The sequence below is a fragment of the Psammomys obesus genome, unplaced genomic scaffold, assembly GCF_907164565.1.
Source record: "Psammomys obesus unplaced genomic scaffold, mPsaObe1.curated_primary_1811, whole genome shotgun sequence".
In the NCBI taxonomy this organism is placed as follows: Eukaryota; Metazoa; Chordata; class Mammalia; order Rodentia; family Muridae; genus Psammomys; species Psammomys obesus.
Window position 1 is genome coordinate 31,992,518 of NW_026593286.1, and position 24,888 is coordinate 32,017,405.

A 24,888-nucleotide genomic window follows, 5' to 3' on the forward strand; every position below is an offset into this window, starting at 1 on the left:
CTCCTCCTCCTCCTCCTCCTCCTCCTCCTCCTCCTCCTCCTTTTTTTGGGGGGGGGGAGATTTGAAAGAAAGAAGCACTCTCTACTAAATCAAAGTGACTTCCTTAAAAGCATGGACCAGCTAAAATGTTTTCAAGCTAGGTATGGTGCTACATGCCTTGGAATTCCTACATTTGGAAGAAGACAGAGGCAATTCTGTGAGTTTAGGGCTCAGCCTGGTCTACACAGTGAGTTCCAAGTTGCCCAGGTTAACATAGTGACACAATGTAAAAAATGAACAAAATTTACAAATAAATTCAGCTCAAAATCATTCTGTAACATTTCTCAGCAATTATGGAGCTGGTCATTTTCACCTAGTTTGGTTAATTTAGTTTTCTTTTTAGTCAAACAAAAAAATTTTTTTTCTTATTAAGGAACCAATATATGTACCAAATTTAAAAAAAGACACAAATAAAAGAAATTTAAAATTACATTAATCTTACTACCCAGTGAATCACTTTCAAAGCTCTTACTATTTCTTTTCTAAAAATACACTCATGTTAAAGTATGTTTACACTGTACATCTTTGGTTTTGTAACACTGTATCTCAACAACACATTAAAAAACATTTCATTGTTGATATTTACCTACTATATATCTACGGTGTCTGAATAGCAATTCTACAAAAGACAGTAACATGATATATATATATGTATATATATATATATATATATATACACATATACAACTATTTAATCTATTACTATTGTTTAAGCAACTTCCTAGTTAGCATTTTTTTTGTAATCAGCACTGTAGTCAATATTTGTGACCAATACCTTCGCATATCTCTTTAATTCTTTCAATTAGCTTGAAACCTTGGAAATAAAACGTTGTGACAAAACAATAAACTTAGTTTAAAGGAACACAAAAAATACTGCCAAACTACCCTTTAGAAACCAAGACATACATTTGACCTTACATGAGATTCACGGGAAACCAAATAGGCCAACTGACATCTGTCCAAAGACACAGATGTGCTGAGGTCTACAATGGTATCGAATGCTACCTGTGGTTTCATTCTCGAGATGGTATACCACACACTTCCTATTCACACTCTGGCTGCAACTAACATATGACGTAGTCTTCTCTTGTCCTAGTTTCTGTCACTCGTGGTCAGCCATGTTCCAAAGATTTTTAAAACAAAAATCCCACAGTTAACAACCCAGAATAGTCTGCAGCTCACGCCACACTGGGCAGGGTGATCCTATCCTGTTACACCGTGCTCTAGAGGCTGTGGCTGTCTATCTTCCCTTTGTCCCAGGTATCCGTGCTGTAAATGCCACCCGCCTTTAATCACTAGTCATGGACCTCGGTTACTAGATCAGCTGGCGATTCCGAAACATCAGCAATCCAGGAACCCTTGCACAGGACCCTAATGTGAGGTTACAGTGTCTCCATCTTCTCCCCTCCTCCCCTCCTTCTCCTCTCATCACAGAGACTATGCCATTTCACACCCGAAGAATGGCGAGCACAGAACAGTAAGATATTCTCAGAGAGAACAACTTACTACAGCACATCATTAAAATTGCTCTCTTGGAGGTGGGGCTGGAGAGACGGTTCAGAGGTTAACAGCATTGGTTTGCTCTTCCAAAGGATCCGGGTCTGGGCCCATGACAGTCCACAGCCCTTTATAACTCCAGTCCCAGTGGACCTGATGCCTATGGGGTCACTGCATGCATGTGGTATACAGACATACATGTAGACCAAACACATATGCACTCAAAATAATAAAACAAAATAACCTAAAAAACAGAATTATTATTTTTGCTATTAGCGGTTGCCTAATTTATAAATTGAATTTTATTAAAAGTATACATAAACAGGAAGAAGCAATATACATTTAGTTTGGCATTATTCCATGGTTTGGAGCATCTGCTGAAGTATGTTTTCCACAGATAAAGGGGAACTACTAGTGCATTTCACTGTTTTTCTTTTTTTAAATGTTATCATCCATCCCCTGTGTTAAGTGCTTTTCTTGGACACTAATCAGTACATACCAATGTTCTCATTCATTCATATTCTGTCTCCTTTTCTCTGTGTGTGTGTGTGTGTGTGTGTGTGTGTGTGTGTGCACAAAGAGGCCAGATGTTTTCTTCAGTCAATTCTTTACACTATTTTTTTTTTTGAGATAAAATATCTCACTGAACACGGTGCAGATTCATCTAGCCAGGCTAGCTAGTAAGCCCCTCGTACTCTTCTGTCTTTGCCTCCCCCGAGCTGGGGTGCCTCCATGCCCAGCTTTTGTATGGGTGCTGGGGATTGAACTCAGGTCATCAAACTTGTGTGATAATCCCTTTCCCAAGTGAACCACCTCCCTAGGACCACTTTAAAAGACATTATAAGCAAGAAAGTCGCCAACTCCATTACCGATGGGCTCTGATTACACATATCAGCTACAAAAATCTTCATCCAAGTTGTGCTCCCAATTAGAGGCTGGGACAAGTTTGCAGCTTGGCATTTTAATGAACTGACAGAAATGACCTCTGAAATTTAAGCAAAAATCAACAAATACTTGTAGAACTAGAGAGAGCAGAGCATATGATTAGACCATATACTCTCGTTGAATTTTTTGTTTATTCATTTTTATTCTACCTAATTCCAAAAATGACTTGCAGCAGCTTTTCCTTTTAAATATGTTTTCTAAATTGGACATTTCACATCACTGAGGATGCCAACTCCTTCCCCAACATAAGGACATTCTTCCATCATAACTGCTTGCTATATTTGGAGACTGAATGGCATGGATATTGTTCTTAACCAGAAAAGAGGGGGAGGGAAATAACTCATTATGATCACAAACCCGGCTTGGAAAACCTGCCAAACAGGCAGCGATTTGAGGTATGCAATAGCAGTTCTGTTTAAAAAGAAAAGAACTCAGTTCCTGGGAGGTAGAAAGGCACAAAAGAATCACGCCAAGTCAGGCCTCTGTGCTATTCGCTTTCCCCAAAGGGACTGCAAAATCTCAGGTGTCCTGCATTCTGCTTCTGATGCAGCGAGGATGCCTCCCCACCCCACCCCCACTCAACAGGAGGGCAGACCTAGAGGGGGGGAATCTATGCTCTCCTGTAAGTCAGGAGCAAGAGAGCAGCCATTCTCTTGTGGTGCACTCTTCCTTGGTGTATTCGTTTTCCTCACAGGCCATCTGACTCTTTCAAAACCAGTCAGACCTTTCTGCAGTTGCTGGATCTGGTCTCTAGTTCCACATTTTGAAAGGATGATGATGGTGGTGGTGGTGGTGGTGGTGATGCTGATGGCGATGGTGATGGTGATGGTGGTGATGTTGTTTGGTTTGTCAATTTTGTGAATCCCCCATCTTTGGAATTCTTGCCTGGCTCTCTTCCACTGACCTAACTCTTGTCCAGGACCTCTTCTCTTTCAGCACTTCATAGCACAGTCAGGGACATGGTCCCAAATCCTATATGCACACTGAAGAACAGCTAATGGCAAGTCCATAGTATATGATAAATGGAGACTTAGAAGAAATTTTATTTTTCATGAGTTAAGAACATGAAAGAAGGGCAGAGTGCTCCACTAGAGCGGGTGGGCCTAAAGGAAAGCAATGGCATTGAACTTGTTTGTCATGCTACAAATCTTATGGTTAGTTTTGCTCTGTCTAAATGCTTCCCAATTATTGTTTTGGGAGAAGGATCATTCTTGTTATGAAACCTCATAAATTCAAGGCAACCTTAAGGTAAATAGATGTTTGTTTTTATTTTGTCTGATTGAGCAGCGTATTCAAGAAGCAAGCATCAAACACAGTAACAAGCTTCCTCTACTACAAAATAACACCCTGGCTTTCAGCCTAAACTCAAACTTTGTGCTTTAATGCTTTATAACTTATTGAACTATTTCAAACTGTGTTTTGATTCTTACAATCTAGTAGGTACTATTATCATTTCTTCAGAGAGTCACTTAGGAATTTCAATGCAGTGGTTAAGAACGTGGGTACCTGCTTGTAATCTTAGCATTTATGAGACACAGGCTAGAGATCAAGAGGTCAAGGTGATCCTCAGCAAGTTAGAAGCTGACCTGGGCTACAAGGATCTTCACACACACACACACACCACCACCACCACCACCACCACCACCAACAACAACAACAACAACAAAAAGCAGACACTGCAGCGAGGTTGCCTGGGTTAAGGCCCTGCTCACATACGTGATCCTACAGAGCCAATCATGCCTCTGCAGCTACCTACATCCGTAAAACAGGACAATATTCATACTCTCCACCCACATGGCTGCTTCAGGAGCACTGATGGTATTTGTGCATTAGGCAGCTGTCATGCAGAATCGAATCAGCCAGTGACACATAGGCCTACATGAAAACACCAAGGAAACGCCAGCAAGGGCCAGTCCTAGAGCCAACTATCTCACAGTCATGGAAGGAATCCTTATCTTTAACAAGATGCTGGGAGTCATAGTTTTATTAGTGGGAACATATCTATTTTTTTTCACAAATGCAAAATATATGGTAAAAGGAAACCTCCAGTTTGATATAATGACTCAGAAAGAGCAAGGGCAGGAGTTCAAGTGTGGCTTTTTGAGAAGAACCCCATTTTTGTTCCCACAAAAATACCACATGCAATTTAAGTACCTGTAGTTATTTTCAAGCACACAAAAAAAGGCCACATTAAATGGAAGTAATATTTGTGTAACCCAGGGTGACTGTCAGAGTCTGCTTCCCCGGGCCGATTCCTCATTGGCACCGCGCAGAGCTTCTCTGGAGGACTCTCGATGGAGGAAGGTCTCCACCGCTCCCCGTGAGCACTCTGAGGGGCGTGCAGGGCACAGATGCAGTTGGTACCTCTGAGTGCTGTGGTAAACCTCACAGGGAAGCAGTGGGCTGGGGAATCGGCAGCAGGGCCTTACGGGACATGCTTTCTGGTTTCTTAGACCAGTTAGGGTATAAAAGATAAAGTCAGAAGGATGTAATAGTGGGGGTCAGGGAGAGACAGAGAGATCCAGGAAGACACAAGATGGGTGGAAAATTCCTGCAGGAAGCTGAAGTGAGTGAGAGCCACAGAAGAGACCTATGAAAGACCATCTTCATCATGTGGGTGACAGGTCAGGCTCATAGCAGGGCTCAGAGCTACCATCTGCAAACTGCTAAGGTGTCCTCAAGGTTATTTCTGAGACATGATACTTCTTCCTAAAGCATCACGGGAAAGGACACGAACGGTCTGAAAGGCTCAGAAGGTTAGTGAAATGTGAAAGAAGCCAACTGGGGCGTTTAGGCCACCTCTGCCACAGGGTTATATGTGAAAAAGGAACTCTGACTCTAAGCAAGAACATAGCAAAATGCTACGGACTGTCATTAGCTGATACGTTTCACAAGCCACAAATGAAAAAGAACAATAACATATTGCTTTGCATGGATAACAGCATTTTTAAGTTCATATCTCCTGCTCTTTGGGGATATGAATCATCTGGACAAGACAAGGCTCTCCATGTTATTATCTCTTTTCTTGTTCTGGCTTTCGTGTGGGTGATACTGGAGACTGAGCTAGGGCCTTACTCGGTCCAGGCAAACACGCTGCTTCAGGGCCACGTCCACAGCCTACAAGTCCTCAAGAGTGCCTTGTGGAAGGGGGAACACCCGCAGGAGGGGAGGGAATTCATACGCCTGTGTGCGTGGAAGTGACAGGCCTACATTGGCCATCATTCCTCATGCACCCTCCATCTTTTTCTCTTGAGACAGGTCTCTAATTGGACTAGAGCTCAGAAAATAGGCTAGGCTTGCTGACTAATGAACCCCCGGGTTTGGCTGTTTCTGCTGGGATAACAAGCATGTACCCCACATCTGGCTGTTTTATTCGGGGTTTTAGGATTAAGTTCAAGTCTTCGTGATGATAAGGCAAATACTTTACTGCCTATCTCTGTAGGTCCCAAACAAGGTTGTAAAATCTCTAAGTACTACTCATAGAAACATATTTTGGGGGCTGGAGAGATGGCTTAGTGCACGGATAACCAACTTTAACTCCAATCCCAGGAGATCCGACTCTCTCTCCTGGCCTCTGCAGGCACTGTACATACGTGGTACATGGGCACATATGTAGGCAAAATGCCCACACACACAAAGATAAATAACGCATTTTTAAAAAGGAATCTTATTTATGACTACCATACATTAAAAAGCAAACTCTGTTTTCGGTACTATATCTGTTCTAAAGTATCTACTTCTGTAGAATGACTAATTAAATGTAATTTATGCTAGTTAAGCCAGGTGTGAGCACTGTGATGGCCTGCATAGACCATTAACCAACCTCATTAAGAAGTTTCTATTTCTCTGAACCCTCAAACATTCTAAGGGGTATGATAGAGATAAATAATTATGTTAAAAAGCAAAGTATTAAAGGGCGTCCCTTAAGGCTCTTTAAAAACAGCTCTTAAAAGCGGAAACAGGAAGCACACTACAAGGTTGTGAAGAATGGCAGAATAAAAGTGATTGTGGCCTATTTCCATAACAGAGCTCAGGGAAAAAAATTCCTTCCATTAAGTTAAAATGAACTGTTATTTCATTAGGCAAGTGTCTTATTTACTCTTTGCTCTCTATATGATAATAACATGTATTGTGGAGAGTCAACAGTTCATTTTTTTAATTTAGGAAAAGGAGGGGATGCTATACCCCGGGGAACAGTTCTGTGCTGACACAGCTTGGCACACTTGGAGGGTGAAGTGTACATCATGCTCGGATCTTTATTAAACCTTCTGTCCTTGAGATACAAAAATAACACTCTGACCCACAGTCAGCAGGGCACACACGCTGGCATTCTCCTTCTGTGGGCTTTGATGATCAACGTATGCTTATCTGTCCTCATTTGGTTGTTGGTTTTCTGTGTGACTAGCAGTGCACATCTGGAAGACGCCTGGCTTTGGGAGAGAAGAAGTGAAAGATGGAAGTACCCCTTGGCCCTCACACCACAGGCTAACCAGACTGGACCTCCTAACAGCGCCACTAGCCATGACAGGCTATGACTAGCTATGACTGGCAATGACTGGCTATGCTGCTACCTTGGTTACTTGTTTCTTCATCGACCGTTCCATATGTTGGATGATCTCAATCTAAATTCCAGAGTTGATCCGGTTCACATCATCTCTCCCTATAAACTGATCACTAACACACAGCTCGCAGATGGGCTGACCTGAGTATATTCATCCGTACTGATGAACATTCTGGTGGAGTATTCTTGTGTACCAGACGTTGGACACAGCAGTGGGGAAACGTGGTATAAAACAGAAGCAATGCCAGTCACTAGTCTGTCTCAGGGATAGCTCAATATGCCATGTGCTACCACACGGCTTTACCTGTGAACAGACCACAGGGAAGGAAGGAGAGCTCTAGCTGGACATCAGAGCAAGCCCTTATAGGACAGGGCTATATATCTCCTCTGTTTGGGCTGTTCTGAGGGAGCCACTAATGCCCAGAGCTCTCTTCAGGCTTTTATTTTCAGAAAAATTTGCAAGCCTCACGAACTATTTTGTTATGCTCCAAAATGTTAATTTGTAGGTACTTCTTTGAAAGGAAAGAGACATTCCTTAGAATTTTTTTTTTCTCAGCAACAAGGAACTCAAGTAGACCTTTACTTGGCACTTTTTCAACTCCCACAGCCAAGAAAGGTCAGGGTTAGAACAAAGTCACCAAAATGCCTTCGCTACTGCCTACAGTCAGCCTAGAGTCAGCCTAGGGTTAACCTCTGAGAATGCTTTACCCCTTCCCTTTCATTTCCCTCATAAGTAACCTCCAAATACCAAGGATTAGAGGACCCAGCATGCAGAATCTTTTCATCACAGACTTGAAAAATCACAATTTATTGCTAGCACTGGTCTCTCAAAGCATTACGAAGAACACCTGCAAACCTCTGGCAGACAGATGCCCAGAGAAGTTCAGCCTTTCATGGCTCCATACTTAAAGCTGCCAAGTAAAGCATTCTTGGAACCAGTGTGGGGCTCTGTGTTGATAAGGTATGGAGAGAGCTGGCTATGAAGTAAGGACTACAGATGACATTATAGCTCTACAGCTTGGAAAATGGAAACTGTCTAAACCAGTGGTCATCACCTGCTACTTTGGCGGTATTTTTTCCCAGGAAAGAAACTTTCTGTTTAAAGAAAGACCGAACAACATAAAATTTGACTACTTTATATGTATACATATTTGATAAACAACAAATTCTGGTGCTCTTTAATGCTTTTAATGAATGCTCTGCACCTCAACTAAGATACTGTTTAGGAAAATATCTGAAATCCACATTTAACTTGTTTCAGAAAATATGCATGTTTTTCAGACATGTGCACATTTTCAGTACTTCCATTCTTGATATAGTATAAGTAGTTGCTTGAGCCTCAGTACAACAGGTGCTAGGTACTAGGTACCCATCTGAAGTAAGGAATGGCTGCATACTACAGACCTGTTTAGGAGTGGCGACGAGTTATTCAAATACACGTTCATAAGAAAAAGCAATTCAAGGTCACGGAACGATGACTCGCCTGTGATATGAAGGCCCTATGCACCTATTTCATCTTCTCTGCTTTTGGCAAAAGTTTTAGGGCAAGCTAGGCTGTTGGTGAAGAAAGTGCCACCATTAGAAACATTAAATTTGGGTCAATGCCTCCTTTTTCACAAGAGGTAAATAAATTTAATTTTTAATGTGGAAGGGAAGTCAAACTTCGAATTCCTGGGCAATCTAAGCCCAGGAAACTCCACAACACGTCCCAAGACCCTTCTAGAATGCCCACATCCAAAAGAAAAGGAGAAGAAGCCCACACTCAGTTACGTGGCACTGTGGCTTATTTAAAAGCAGCACTCCCAGCGTATCTGTGTTTATTTCTTCACTATTTGTTATTCAAGTTCCCTATAGACAGCCGAGTCATTTGCAACCACTGAAACCAGCAGCATCAGTACCAGCTGTAGGATGTACATGACGTACCATGTAGGATCATGGGCACCCTGGATTTTATGAGCTGGTCGAGATGTGCTGAGTGGAAGTCCAAGCATCATACTCATGCCGTGTGACGACGGCCTCTCAACTGAGGCTGGCAGGTTAAATGGAGACCAATCAGTCTGAGCTGAATCAATTAACTTCCCCTTGAGAAGCTTCAAACTAGAGAACCTTGCATGCAGTGCCTGAAACTCATTACTGCTTAATCTCATTAGCAGCGATACCTGATTAAAGAAGGCGCCCTCCACCCTTTTTTGTTGTGTTTTGTTGTGGAGACAGGGTCTCCAATTGGTGTGGAACTCACCAAACAGGTTAGGCTTGCTGACCAAGGAGCCCAGAGTTTGACCGTCTCTGCTAGGACGACAAACATGTACCACACATCTGCTGGTTTTGTTTGTTTGTTTTTTCTTTAAAGTTTTAGCATACTTGAGTAACAGGTTAGTTTTTTTTCTATTTTCATACTGAAACATAGTAAGATATCTACGCAATAGCATTCTTTTGTATCTTCCTTCAACATCATGTCTGTAGGTATTTTATTTTATAGCTATTGCTGGTTCTTCCACTGCAATACAGTATTGCAACATATGATCTCACTGTTAACATCCCTGGATGCACTTGAATATATACTTCTCTAGAACACACACACATACACAAAGTGTGTGTAGGCTGGGCTGGGCTGGGCTGGAGAGGAAGGTAGTTTGAAAGTGAAATCCTAAAGGAAATTAATTCCAATGTGTCTCTTGCCAATCAATTTTAATATTCACTAGTTTTTACATACTTTGAAGAAAGGTCATTTAATTTTTAGATTTATCTTTCTGCAGACTTTAATTCCCGCACATTCACCAAATACAAGCTATGATATTAGATTCATCTTAACTTATTCTCTTAAGAAGTCTGTGATTCTCCAATAGATTTATCGAAGCTGCTTCCCACTAAATCAGTCTTTTCCTCTTCTCCCTCAAACAATACACATTTTTTTAACATAAGAGTATTTTTCTTTTTTGTAGAGCCAATATTGCATATACTAAAAGAAGAAAAAGATCTTTCAAAATTTAAAGCAATTCTACATCAAAAGAGTTTCAAGTTAACATGGATCAAGGCTGTACAGTTAAAAAAAAAAAAGTTAATCTGCGGCCAAATTAAAGTATGCAAGCACAAATAAAGATTAATTTTAAAAGGATTAAGTCCAACTTCCAAGTCTTCGGTGTTTTCATTACTATGGAGAGTATGAGTGTAGAAATGGGACCTGCCTAACAATAGCATGGTGCCAGCAAAAGGTGCTGGCTGATCAGTTTATCTGTGCCTCCTTGATAACAAACATAGCAACTCACAGCCCTTCCTCCACCAGGGACTTGGCATACCATTTACACACCTGTACATATGTTAGTCTGTCAAAGTAATTTGATGAAGTAGATACTGTCATTCCTCCTATCTTTTAAGAGGAAACTGAGTACAGTAAGGGAAAGTGACTTGAGGCTGCCTCAGCCTGTTGAGATGTCCCAGTTCAGTTCCCAGCACCCACCCACATGGCATCTCAGAACCGTCTATAATGCCAGGGAACCCAACACCTTCTTTGGGCCTCCCTGGGCAATGTACACACAGGTACTTATACATGCATGCAGGCAAAGCATTCATACACATACAAATAAGTATAAAAGCCATACCTCTTTGAACCTTACTGTTTGCTATGCAGCGATACCTTACAAAATGTCAGTTTCATTGCTGTTGGCATTGTTATTGTTATTTTGATAAAAATAGGTCTTCAAGATCAGGGAACAGTATGGAAACCATGGGAGGGGAATCTACATACATTTGTTTTGACTTATGAGAAAATTGTGACGGTGACTGTAACCAAGCAACCCTCTAATTCTGGGAAAACTAATTAAGAAATGAATTAAGGGATTCAATAGGTACCCAAATTAGTCATTAGGGCTCGAAGATCTGGAGTTCTGGTCTAAATCCAGCTTTGGCACTTGTTTCCAAAATAAACATGACCAGATAAGTACCACAGCTCACAATTAAAATGGATTTAGATGGCTTATGTGTCCACATGGGAAAGACCTCTTCCTAATTGAATTCGGACATCTCTTCAGTCGTTGCGAGTTTCATTTACCATCTTCGAAGTCTTTTGGTAACTGCTGGCAACAGGACTATGCAAAGGGAGAAATCACTTCAGTCAGCGAAGCCTGCCGTCCAAGCATAAAAAGATAAAGAGCAGAGCTTCGGAGCGGTAATTAGAAAATTCCTTAAGTGTGCTCATGTGGCATATGTTTTAGACAACTACCAACTGGCAAGACTGGTTACAGAGGGGCTATTTCTAATGTCACCGTTCTGGGGTAAACAGTCAGGAGAAGTAGTGTTCCAACATGCGATTGGAGCAATCTTTTCAGGCCAAAGCGCTCCTGCCTCCCACCTCTAATATGATTAGTGGCAGACAGCTGGAGGCACCTCATCCTGCCGGCGAAAATATGATCAGAATTGTTTTCAATTGGTACATCTTTCCATCAAGCTGTTGCCTTCCAGCAGAATAATCAGAGTTTCTGATTATTTGGTGTATGTTCCAAGGAAACAGGAATTGACTGTGTCCTTGCCTGTCTTAGGAGGAGGAGGCTGCCAGAATTTACATTATAATTCTTCAGTTGCCTAAGCAAAAAATAAAAAATAAAAAAACAAAAAAAACAAAACAAAAAACTAACTAAACGGGAGTCGGGGAGGAGGAGGGAGTTTGTGTTTATGAACGTATCGTGCTCACACACATGTACATGTGTGTGGACATGGAGGCAGTTCATCTAGTTTTCACTATAATAATTCTCACATATAAAGTACATTCATGGTGACGCAAACACAAGGAGTCAAACGCCCCAATCCATGCATGGGCTATGACCAACTCCCACCGTGGTCAATGGCTCTTCTCAGAGCCGCAGCCATCTCAATGAAGTTCCAGGTTTAGGGAAAAAGAATCAAGTTTAAACACTGATGGGAAACCTAGGAGGCACCTAGGTTTGATTCACTGGACCGTGTCAACATGGAATTTGTGACTGGTGTTTTTATTTTTATTTTTAACTTCAAGACCAAAAGCTCTTTCCACATGGAATACAGACTGCTGGGGAATTTCAGAGGGTGTAGGGTGAGCCTGAAACAACGTGCTTTCTGCCCACAAAGCCTGCTAACGTTAGTTCCCACGTGAGTAACTATTGGAACAGTTAACTTTTCATTGTTCTGTTTATTTGCTCGTTTGTTGGAGGCAAGGTGTGGTTCTGTAGTGCTGGCTGGCCCTGAACTCACAAGAGATCCGTTCACCTGACTCTGCCTATGAAGGACGAGGATTAAGGACACGCACCACCACACCTGGTAACACATTAGCATTTATTGGATGTGGGCCTCCTTTATGGAGATGAGCTTGAGCTGGCCAGTTCTTCTGACAATGACTGTGATTAACGTGTCTCAGGAGACATCAGGAACATTCAGCATGGTGTGGTTACAGACCACCCGTATACCAGGAAGGAGGAAACTACAGCTCAGAAAAGTAAACGTTCTCATGCAATTATTGGGAAGCGGAAGCTGGCGGCAAGGCTGGGCTGCCTGAGTCCCGGGCCCAGGTCTTTCCGCTCCTGTTCCATGCTGGCTGAGAACTACAACTGAGCGTCAGACTTCCAGACTCCTTGGGGGAAGTCTTGAACAGCAGTGACAAGGGTGAACATGCTATCACAGTGAGGGTGGACAGCCAGGCAGGCTGGCTCTAGAACCCAGTGCTCTTAACTCTTAATTCTTTTTTAAATCATAAAGATGTCTGCAACAGACCTTGTTTTCTTTTCCTTTTTCTAGCCTGAACCCTTAAGAAGCAGCTGAGACTCCCCCTGAAGCTGTGACTGAGGTCTCCAGGTGTCTGCTACAAGTAAAGGGAGAAGTCATCCACAAAGACAAGAAGATGTCATGGAAAATGAGGGGACCATCTCTACTTACCTGGGAATCCACAGAGATGTTCCTGAAAGCAGCCAAGGTTCTGGAGGATCCTAGGAAGAAAAATAATTTGGAGGGTCAGACTGGTTGATCTTCCACGAGCAACACGGCCACCCATTCCCCACTATAAATGCTCCCTATCACAGAATCTTGCGCCTGGCAGATAATGAGTTGGTCCGAAGACATGACTTTATCCAACCTTGGGCAGGCAGGGTGATCTGAGTCTGTTTACTCCGAAGTAAACTGGGAAAAATAATAGCTTTCTCACCAAGGGTTTTGCTGCCTGATAAGCAAGGCATGCAATGCCTTCAACACACCCAATACACACATAATGGTGATATTTAACAACAACAGCTAGCATTTATTAGGAATTGTAAAAGTGCTTGGCATTGTTCCAGAGCATTGCTCCCACATACCAACCCCTTCGATACCCCAAAGAAGGCACTAATTCCATTGGTATTTGACAGAGACCAATAAACAAGGCACAGAAGGGTCAAATTACCTGACTAGTGAGCTAACACTTGAATGTGGTACCCTGGGAGTCTAATGGTGACCATGAAAGTGGTCACATAGTATTTGCCCAACTAATTAAAAATAAACACTTGCTATTGTTTTGTTGTATACTATTATCTTCTACCAGATTTAGCCTATAATGTATAACTCTACTTAAGTCTCCACTCAGTCAGTTACTCCTTAGGCACAGAGATGGCTGCCAAAGTTATATGTCAACCCGCTACTCATTGACACACCACTCTCAAACATTTCTGTGTTTATTAGTGGCTAACCCCAGTGAGTATCATAAGTGATCCTCAATACACTGTGTGTGTGTGGGGGGGGGGTTCAAATGCTTAGGTCACAGATCCCAGAGTCATTAGGTCAACTTTATGAGACCATTGGAGAACAAAAAGGTATTTCACATTTCTACTTAACACTTTAATATAACATATTAAAAGTATATGTAATCTGCTTCAGTAGACATTTGGTTGTCTGATAGCTTTCAAAAAAATTAGTTAAGACTGTTACTAGGGGGAATGATAAAATGTAACACAGCTTTTTTTACCCTGGAATTATATCATTCAGAGTTCTTTCCTGAGAGATGTGTCAATCAAACTTCTTGGATACTGATCTCTGTGGATGCTAAAAGATGCTTGAAAGGATAACAAGGGTTGGGGGTGGGGAGTAAAGTAGGGACAATAGGAGACAAAGCTAAAACTATGGGCCATTTAAAGGGTTGTATGGAAACCCAATACAGTAGAAGATTCTTAAAATATATACATATATGAAAGAAATATAAATCGAGATTACCAAGCAACGGCGGGGACAAAGCTCCAGCTAGACATCTCTTGCCAAATGAAACCTCCAATGCTGGGAATGGGTTGGCTACATCTAGTTGAGCTGTTGGCCTGAGAGACCCCGTGGAAACCCCAAACATCCCAGGCTATTGTCAAGGCAAGTGGTTGCTCCCTACGTGCTGATGGTAAGGCCTTATTGTGGAAGATAAAACCTACCTAACTCACTGAACATGGAGAAGACACACTGCTGCCTGCAGAGAGCCTTCACCCCTACTGGCTAGTGCTCGTGGTACTGGACAGTACTCTGCACGCTACCAGATGCGAAAGGTCAACACCACCCCGACTACAGTCCCTGCTGTCTCTAATGGCCTACCTGTAAAATATGCTAGTGCAACACTGGCACAAAAGTTGTGGGCGAAACCAACCATTATCTGACTGGAATTAAGGCTCAGTCCATGAGATGGAACCTGTACCTGACACTACTCAGATGTCCAAGAACCTGAGATTAGACAGGCCACAGACCTAGGAGAAAACCAAGTACTACTGTTCTGCTAAAGGAATGCAGCAATGACTCCTGCATTCTGCTGTACTCAGTAGGTGAGAATCTTGCTCGGCCATCATCTCGGCCAGGAAAGCTTCTTACTGCAGTAGATGGCAACAAATACAGAGACTCACACCTGGACAAGGTGCAGAGAGCGAGACAGCTTGGAATACGGAGTCCTAAGTGGGCTATCATCACCAAATCCCCCCTTTCAGGTTTCAGGGAACTATGTGGAAGAGAAGGCAGAAAGACTGTAAGAGCCTGTGGGGATGGAGAAAGGAAACAGGGCCTTCTAAATCCAAGAGGACTTACACACATATGAACACAGCACACTCTGTGGCGGCACGCGCAGATCTACACCAGATGGGGTCCCTGAAACGACTGGGGTTGGCCAGGACATACCGAGCACAAGTTCTCAGCACAAAGGAGATTTATGTATCCTAGAGGGACAAAGGGCAGACAGTAAGAGACAAAGACAGGAGACAGAGGATCATGGAGAAGGGAAAAGGATGAAACGAGAGAGGAAGGACAGGACATTTGCTCCAGAAGGACAAAGGACTGCCTCTGGATAGAGCAGAGACAGGCCCACTCCATAGGTGCATGAGAGTTTATAAAGGGAAAGGGGGAGACACTGTGTTAGGATGAGGTGTTAAATTTTGATTGGACATGCTAATGAGGTGAGCCAAAAGGGGGCTTTTGATTGCCAAACTTCAATACTTTGATAGCTGGACCTTGGCAGTTAGCCTCAGAAAGAGGACGTGGCCAAATAAGGGAACAGTACTCATGGTAGCTAGCTTTAGAAGTGTAACCTAATGGTTCTCTAGCGAGGGCGAGAAGGGTAAAAGGCAAAACCTGTCGGCACCATGTCTGCCATGCTCAGACCTGCTACAGCCCTTCAGTCCCAGTACTGCAAATGGAAGTAGATACATGCCCTGATCCCTAACTCATCCCAGAAGCTATCTCCAAGTGATAATCACTGTCAAATGAAAAATTAGTATTCTCCAACAAAGCCTCAGTGGGTATACAGACCACACTTAAGGTCAGGCCTCATGCCCACCCATAGATGGCCACTGCAAAACAAAGTCAATGGCATCTCTGGAGGCCTTTCCTTCACAGTGTTTTGTCTGGCAAATTCTCCTCATATATTTGCTTATATATTATGGTTTCCAATTTTGTTTTTACAAGTTTTCTGTGTGTGTGAATGTGTGTCTCAGCATTAGTGTGTATTTATTATGCCTTTTCTTTGGCTCTTTTTTTCCTGTTCGTTTTCTCCTATTCTGTTTTGTTTATTTATTATTATTATTTTAGATGCTTAGTTGTATTTTAATGAGAAAAACAGAGAGAGAGAGGCTGTGGATATGGGTGGGTTGAGAAGTGGAGAGGATCTGGGAAGAGCTGGAGGAGAGGAATTATAATCATAATAAATTTCATGAAAAAATCTATTTTTAATAAAAAAATGTTTTAAAGAAATCAGATGGCATGCCTGGATATGATATCACGTCTCCAGGCACTTCTCCACCTCCAGCAACATCTCTGGGGCTCGTATTTAAATGAGAAGATTGACCTGGACATCCTGAGCTCCTAATCTACAACTCTCCCTTTCCATCTTTTCTCCCGACAATCAGCTTCCGAGAGGGAATATAATGCTTTAGCGGCATGAACAATGTCAGGATGGGGCTGAGATCATTAACATAAAACACAGCCCACATTTCACAATTAGCCCTGTGAGCAGGCTCAATCCTTATTACAGGAAACACTGGTAACCAGAAGACAAGGGAAGAATGTAGCCCAAGGGACAGGCATGCTTGCCTGCTCCACCCTGTCCTGAACCCTGGTAATGGCCCCAAAGAATTCAACACCGATCTGAAACCCAGGATCTCAGGTGTCCATCAGTTGGTGGATAGGGTGAGGAGTCTGATGGAGTAGGTAAGAATGCCTGTTAAAAAATTAAAGCAGAAAACAACCAAGGGAATGAGATGTCTGGGTCATAAGTCAGGCGGGAACTCCATAGCAATGAGCTCCTGGGACTGTCTGACTTAAAGTACACCAGTGGCCTTCGTGGTGTGTGTGTGTGTGTGTGTGCGCGCGCGCGTGCGCGCGCACGCGCGCGCGCGCGAGTGTAAGAGAGAGAGACAGAGAGAGATTTTTGGGAAACATTTACTTCAACATAAGACGCTGCTGGCTTTATTTACAGATCAGTTCATCACACTTAGATCCATTTGCTTTCACAAAAACCCCTTGGAGGGGAATAATTCAGTGAGTGTAATACCTCCATTAAATAGGAATTGATTTCAAAAAATGCTTTTCAAAGTTTTGACAAAAGCAATTTTCTGATTTTCTTTATGTACCACCAAAGGCAAACACTGTTGTGTTGACATTGTAATAAATGAGTTGTCAAATAAGATATTAAACATTTATGGATTTAATTTTTAATAAAGGCTTTTAAACACACCCCAAAATATCCATCAATATTTGACACGAGGAGCAGCATTTTGGTAAATTCAGTCCCACAGTGCAACTGAACATGGCACAGGATATTTATGGTTCTTTGACACGACAAGGTGGTATTCCTTATGGGAATGTAAATAGCTATGGCACAGACATTTAGAAGGCACAAAATGGTCGCACATGTCATGTGTTATTTTGCTAGGACATGAGGAATGGATACACTGCCTTTGTAGTTTCTATTCCCATGCTTGGGGATCACAGAGGCTTTAACTCCTAACAGACTCTGAAAGGGACTTTATCTGATGCAATAGCAATATGGTTGATTTCATGTGTCAGCCTCAAAGACAACCCTGCACTGCAGGACTCCTTTAGACATATAAATTATAGCTTTCTTAAGCCTGGAAAGTAAAAAAGATGAAATTTGGTAGTGGTTATCCGTAGGGTGCAGGATTATAGGTAATTGTTTTCTTCTCTATAATTTGCTTTCTAAACTTTCTATAATGAGTGTGTATTACTTTTAACAATTTGAAAAAAAAAAACTTTCTTCCATCTCACATATTATTAGAAACAAGCTCATGCAGTAAGAAGTGGAAAGGCTTCAGAATCAAACACACTTGGGTTCAAATCCTAGCTTGTCCAGTTCTGACCCTGACACCCTTTAAGCAGTTAGTAGCCCAAGTCAGTACATCGAGAGCAATACCGGCACAATGAGAACACATCAGAACAATGAGAACCATATGCATGCCACAGGAGGGGGCGGGGCATGGCCAACACTTAGACCTTCCTGATAACAAGCAATAATCAGTATGCTGGCATCTGTAAACTGATGCCGTGGGCCAACTGTTGATTGTAAGGCTGTGAGTTAGACCAGGTGATCTTCAGAAATTCCCTAACAGTTAATAATGCAGGAGAAAGTGGTGGTGGCACACACCCTTAATCCCAGCATGAGGGAGGCAGAGGAAGGTGGATCTCGGTGAGTTCAAGGCCAGCCTGGTCTATAGAGCAAGTTCCAGAACAGCCAGGGCTACACAGAGAAACACTGTCTCAACAAACAAACAAATCCAGAAGAGAAAGTAGGGGTTCAACTCCTTAGTACCCCACATCCCATTATAACCGCTAGATTCCTACAGGCAGGACTCTGGTCCTCTGATCTGCATCGGGTAGCAGGTAATGCCAGGACTCTGACCTGCTCAGGGTGCTGAGAATAACCAACAGCTGTTCATCCCCTCCAAGGCTCAGAGAACATGGCAGAAGAGGAGGTAAAAGAATGTTCCTGGAAGACAGGAAGGAGTGCTATGGGGCCCCCTTCTGGATGTGACATGACTCTTGGACTACCGTGGGCTGCCTGTGTAAGGCCTCACAAGCCTGGCCCACCAACATAGACCATGGGTTTGGGGGGACTCACGTAGCCCTGCACTTGCTTAAGGAAACATAGGCAGTTGGTGGTTGCCAGAATATGGGGTCCTATTCCTTAGTTGCGCCACCATTGGAACGGCAGCCTTGCTCAAGTGAGAAAACAAAACCCACAAGTGACCCTAAATTAAACTCAGTGGGGGCACACACAGAGTTAGACATGAAAGTAGAATGGGAATCTATCTGCAAGACGTGGTTCGTGGGGAGGGGAAGGGAGACTAATGGCGAGGGAAATATAATCAAAGTACATTATGTACATGTATGAAATTGTGAAAGAATTCCATTTTCAAAGTTGAAACCACAATGAAGAAGTCCTCTGATTGAAACAGGAGGTGGAAAAGGCGAGAGAAAGAAATCATAGCTGCTGCAATTAAAGTCTTCACTTTGTATTTCCTTACAATTAATGTGAACAAAATGATTTATGAGAATGCTTCAATGAGAGGTAGGAAACAAGACTACAGTTCTCTGGCATCCTTTTAAATTATATGTAGATGTCATCATCCCATGGACAGGAAGACAGGTTATTCAGCTAGGCTTATGGTAAAATATATAAACACAACAAAATATGGTGGTTGGGGTTTGTTGCCTTTGGATGGGTGTTACTGTTGATTGCAACAAGAAATACTGATTTGCTTTGCTTTAATATCTGAGTATTTGTTGACATGTAAAAATGAAAAAAAAAAATCAAACCGATACACAGGTCGAATCCCACTTGGGCTCATTCCGAAGAGCTGCCCAAAGCCTTCTGCTACACTGGAATTGTGCACTATGGATGCTTCCTGAGTCACGCCAGAAAGAAAAAGGATTTTCATCCTAATGGGATTAGCTATATTAAGGAATACTGGCATAGAGTTTTGTGTGATATAATTTATTGTGGAAGTACAGCAGAGAATAAGAACTTACAAATCCGACCTCCCCTTTCTCAACCCTTAGTTACATCTCGCCCTTTACAAAAGTAGGCTTGCTTCTTTTCCAGCATCTGCTTTCTCCCTGGTCTTTAACTAGGCCTAGTGCAATGCAGACACTCAGAGGAAACAGCTGCTAAAGAAATGAATGGGATGAAGCTTTGGCATCAAAGCAGAGGAGGGAATTTCATGATAGTTCCCTGTGTGGAGGGAGAAATGAAAAGCATAAACTGATTCAAACTGAGAACAAGCAGGTTTACCACCAAGCATGCCCTGGGCCCAGTGGGCCTTGGGTCAGCTCACCTGGGTCAAAGAGATTCATTTAAAATATCTGGCTCCCCTGGAATGTGATGGCACACACCTGTAATCCCAGCACTCGGGGAAGCAGAGGCAGGTGGATCTCTGTGAGTTTGAGGCCAGCAGGGTCTACCAAATCAGTACAGGACAGCCAGGGCTACACAGACTCTCAGGAAAAAAAAAAAACGTGGCTCCCACCTCGGAGGACTCCCACAGATACATTTCAACCATTAATTATCCATAGACATCTTCATAAGCATCCTACCACATAGCCTGATGAAGGATAGCCAGTGAACAAAGCCTGCCCTAACCATGCTGGTCTGCAAGGAGATAAAGGCAGGGAAAGAAGGGGAGTGAAGTTTCTGAGCCTGGCATAAGTAGGATGAAGGGGAGGCTCCAGAGAGATTCCACACAGGCCTGCCTTTCCTGGTGTCAAACTTCTAACTTCTCAGTCTCTTTCCTGCTCTCCAGCACCACGATTATTTGAATAATTAAAGTCTCCTGCAATTTTCCACAATGCCATCTTATCACAATAGTTTTCTACTTTTTTTTTTTTTTTGGTCTTCTCTTTTGAGCCTTTTTATTGAAGGCTAAAATACATATCAAATATGTCAGCTTTGCTTCTATTTCAGGACAACATACTTGATCAAAATGTCTATGTTTTAAATTTGAGATGGAGTCTTGCTATGCAGCCCTGGACGTCCTAGAACTTTCATGTCGTCCTGGCTGGCTTCCATCTCATGAGTGATCTTACTGACTCTGCCTCCTGAATTCTGGGATTATAGGTGTGTGTCACTACAGCCAGCTTAAATGTCTACTTTTACAAAGGACTTTAATGTGGTCCAAAAACTTCCCTCTAATGTCACTTGGCCCCCTCACTCCATAGAGGAATGTGCTTTGAGAATGAGCATCCAAGTCTTGGGAGATTCTAAGGTAGGCAAGAGGGGGTTTCAGAGCAGAGAATAGGCCTGTCCCATTATCATCCAATAAGGTAGCAAAGAGAAATGTTTGTGGGGTTAGCCTTAGGAGAGGTACCTGTTGCATACATCTTAATAAAGATAGCCACTGTTCAGCTGAAAATAAGTTAAATTGTTCCTCCTCAAGGAATATGATCCATACCCATTAACTAATAACAAAGAAAACAAAGCATGAAAGAACTTCTGAGTTAGCCAAATAGTTTGTTCAATATATTTGATCTTCAAATGATCTGTGACTTTGTAATCCCTATTATCTCCACTGCAGAGTAGAGAGCCTGGGGCACAAGAAAGGGAAGCTCTTTGTCCAGTAGACTAAGTGACAGGTCCAACCTTTAGACAAGAACTAAGGAGTGACCAGTTGGGTGAAGGCAGAATAGTCCAAGTTGGCAGAGAAGTTCTTTTGAGATCCCCAGCCTCCCTGCCCACTGGGACTATGAAGACAATGCTTCTCCTTTTTCAGAATGAGAGTGACTGGAGGAAACAGGTCGATCACACGACAAGAGTATGTAAGCTCAGGAGATGTAAGACCTCAAGAATGAAAAAACAAAAAACAAAAAACAAAAACAAAAAACAAAAACAAAGCTAGCTGTCCTGACTGAATAATCATTGGCCATAAACTCCACAGCAAAGCATCTCTTATATATGAAAGACTATAACCAGGGTTTCTTTCGTAATAATTTTTACTAGGAATTGAAAAAACCTACAAAATGACAAACCATGATCATCCTATTAAAAGGTGACTTCAGGTGTCCCTTTGTTGTAAGGAGCTGGGTGAGGGACTGACTGGCGATACCTGTGCCTTCTTTGTCACATTAATTATACACTTTTCCTACAAGATTGGCTGCCACACTGCATGCCATGAGTCATCTGAGAGCTGCCAAGATAAATGTTCCAAAAGCTGACTTTTTAAAGACAACCTAGCAACTCACCGGTTAGTTCTTTGGTGGGGTACACGCCAATATACTTCAAGTTTCCCAAGTATCTGCACTGATACCCAGAGTATTACCAAATCCCCTTCTGGATGGACCATCTTACTTAGGATAAGGCTCTCTCTACCAAACAAGCAAGTAGAGAAATGTACAATTTCTTTTGACAGTATCCATTTATTTTGAGTGTTCTTACTGCTTAATTCCTAAGCTGATTTATGTGAAACACTCTGATTCCCGGGGAGATAAGTGATTCTGGCCTAGTCTGTGCATCTAAAACAAAGAAGGGTTTTGTTGTATTGACTAAATAGATATCTTCTTCCGTGCGCTCTGCTTTCATCAAGTAATCATATCAATGCTGCTTTCCCTTGACTTAACGCCGTATTTTAATGAGGCTCCATTCCAAGACATATAAGAACATCCGCACACAAGAGGAACTACGCCGAGAAAGCCAAGAGTTCCAGCCAAGTGCCCTATCTTTTACGTGGCACCCAGTGACATTTTGTAGAAAGCACAATAGTGACTATTCATTTTGCTGGCCTCAAAGAGACAGGCACGAGTGCATGCCAGGATGGAACAGGCTTATGCTTCCAAACCAGACAGTGGTAAAATGAGAACTCTGCTGTAAAGAACACATGGCATATAATCTGGCCCATTAGTAAACACTAAAAATTCTTAAATCTTTTCTCCTTCCATAAAATGCCATTAGTAGTTCATCTTTGAATCTGTTGTCTATGCACATCTCAAAAAAAAAATAATGTATGGGATATTAACCATAGTTTTCCTTAGGATGGCAAGGAATTAGAAATGAGCTAACTATGGGGAAATGATAATACTCAAGTGTTATCATATATTGAAATTTATGCAGTCATTCTAAGTGTTTTCAAATATCTTATGACAAGGAAATTTTGACCCTGGAAGTTAAATGAATAAAGCAAGAAAAAGAACCCATCTGATAATAACTCTAGCTCACGTGGACACCACACTCTAATAATAACATATAATAACTCTAATAACATATGTGCACTGTGACCAGCCCATTTCACATAAGTGTAAATGGAGGTCTGGAGAGTTCTGGAATTACAGTCATTGCATAATAATAATTGGCATAGCCAGGACTAGAGTATCAAAGTGTTGGAACTGAAACACCCTGGGGAATGGGGTTCCTAGGGACTGAACCCAGGAACCTCAAGATACCTGAGGATCCAAAGCACTTCTAACTACTATTCTAAACTGGTTCTTCAGCACGGACCTCCTGTGTCCTCCACGAGGCTCCTTTAGAACACATGCATGCCATGTATTCCCACAACCACCCCAAAATGTGTATCCGGAAGGGAAACACACCGAACTTCAACAGTGACAATCTCCAGGTGCTAAAATTTAAGCTGTGTTTTAACCTGCTTGTTTCCACTTCTATAGCTTCTAAGGTTAATGAATATGTATATTTCCACAACCTTTTCACATGAGAAGATGTGTGAGAATACTTCAAAAATATTAATATGAACACTACTCTTTTAACGAGGCAATAGTTCATGCCTCAACCACATGGTTTTGAGTTTCTTATGACTACTAACCTTGTACTCTTTTCTACATCTAGTTCAAGGCAAAAAGAAAAGCATATTAAAATCATTTTGTGCATAAATATTACAAAGCAATAATGAAAGCACTGTGCATTACTGGAAAGATATTTGACATTAATCTAAAAAGTCCAAGTACTATTTTTTTTTATTTATTTTTTTTTTTGCAAAATGAAGAAAAAAAAAGGAGTTTGCAAATAAAACAGACTATTCTGCTTGGGGAAAACATCCATAATGGACATCATGCCATCAACACATTTCTCTGTCATAGCCATGCTCTGATCCTGTCACAGAAGGAGCACGTCGGTAGGTGTCAGCTTACTGTTTGGACACGTCTCAGCCTGGTCCCGTCTCTCCTAGGAGGTGTGAACATAACAACATGTTGGAGAGACACAAAGGGAGTAATTTCCTGTCCCTTCAGCGATTTGTTTTAAGAACAAGATTCTGTAAGAATGAGCTGAATAATGTGCTAGAAAGCAATTTTCAGTATTTTTTTTTTTTTTTAAAGAGAAGAAGTAACGCAATGGGCTAAGACTTCCTTGCCGTACTCTCTTTGACCACAAAGTAAATGTGAGATCATGGCGCCAGCTTTTATTTTTAAAAACTGACAACATTCTCGTGCTGCAGAAAGACACAGACTCCAGCTGTTCAGAGTGAAGGCAGGGAGTGACTTGGTGACAGAGTGCTTGCCAGTATATGGGAAACCCTGGATCCATTCCCCAAACTGCAAAAAACCCAGTCCATACCAAACCAAACCACAACCTCACACATGCACTTGAGAAGTTAATGAAAGCATCAATAACAAACAATTAAAAACTAGCTTTCAAAATTGTCTTGAACACAAGGGGGGGAAAAAAGTAACTTAACAAAAACAAAACAAAACACAACAATAACAACAACAAAACCTAAGGATAGATGTGGAGTCCTCTGACTGAATCCTCTGATTTAGAATTGATTGCTTGGGCGGAGGACGGGTCCCGGTGTTGTAGCAGGGGTTAGGAAAAAGGCTGGGGGGGTGTTATTTGCCTTCATATATGAGCTGGAGATAGGCTGGTCTTGGCTTACAGAGGAGGCCTTCATGACATTGACTAGGTTAATGAAGATCACTCATGGTCAAAAGAGACAAGTAGTTGTATGTTTTCTGCCACTCGGAATCTCAGATCCAAACTGGAGAGATGGCCTCTTGGGAGAAACGGACAGCATGGTGGAAGAGAGTTAGCAGGATGAGAAGTATTGGCTGACACTGGGACCTTATCACCCTGAAAAGGAGAGTCTGAGTAGCAAACACAAGAGTTCTCGGAAGACGCCAGCCCATTCTGCGGCATGGCGAGGGGATGCCATGCCTTTGCAAGACAGATGGGGAAAGGGCCCGAGAAGATTTCAATGCACTGTGAAGAAGAGGTCTTAAGAGATAGATATGTTCCGTCTACCTGTGCTTACACCAAACAGCAGTGTGCTCACAGTAATGCAAGTCCCAACACTATTCAAGCTCAGACCTAGGAGCGTTGCAAACTGTCCTTAGTGTCACCTGGCATCATTAGCGTGTCAAGTACCCATTCCTGGGTGGGTTCAAAT

General features: G+C 42.2%; 1 protein-coding gene across 10 annotated transcripts in view; it reads right to left on the minus strand.

Moving 5' to 3' along the window:
• The window catches only part of Spats2l (spermatogenesis associated serine rich 2 like), a 165,848-nt gene that overhangs the window by 127,971 nt on the left and 12,989 nt on the right, over positions 1 to 24,888 (minus strand). For all 10 annotated transcript variants that reach the window (XM_055616711.1, XM_055616709.1, XM_055616710.1 and 7 more), the window contains one exon: positions 12,941 to 12,990. The gene's annotated coding sequence lies outside the window, so the exon portion shown is untranslated. Of the gene's footprint in view, positions 1 to 12,940; positions 12,991 to 24,888 lie in introns of those variants that run through there.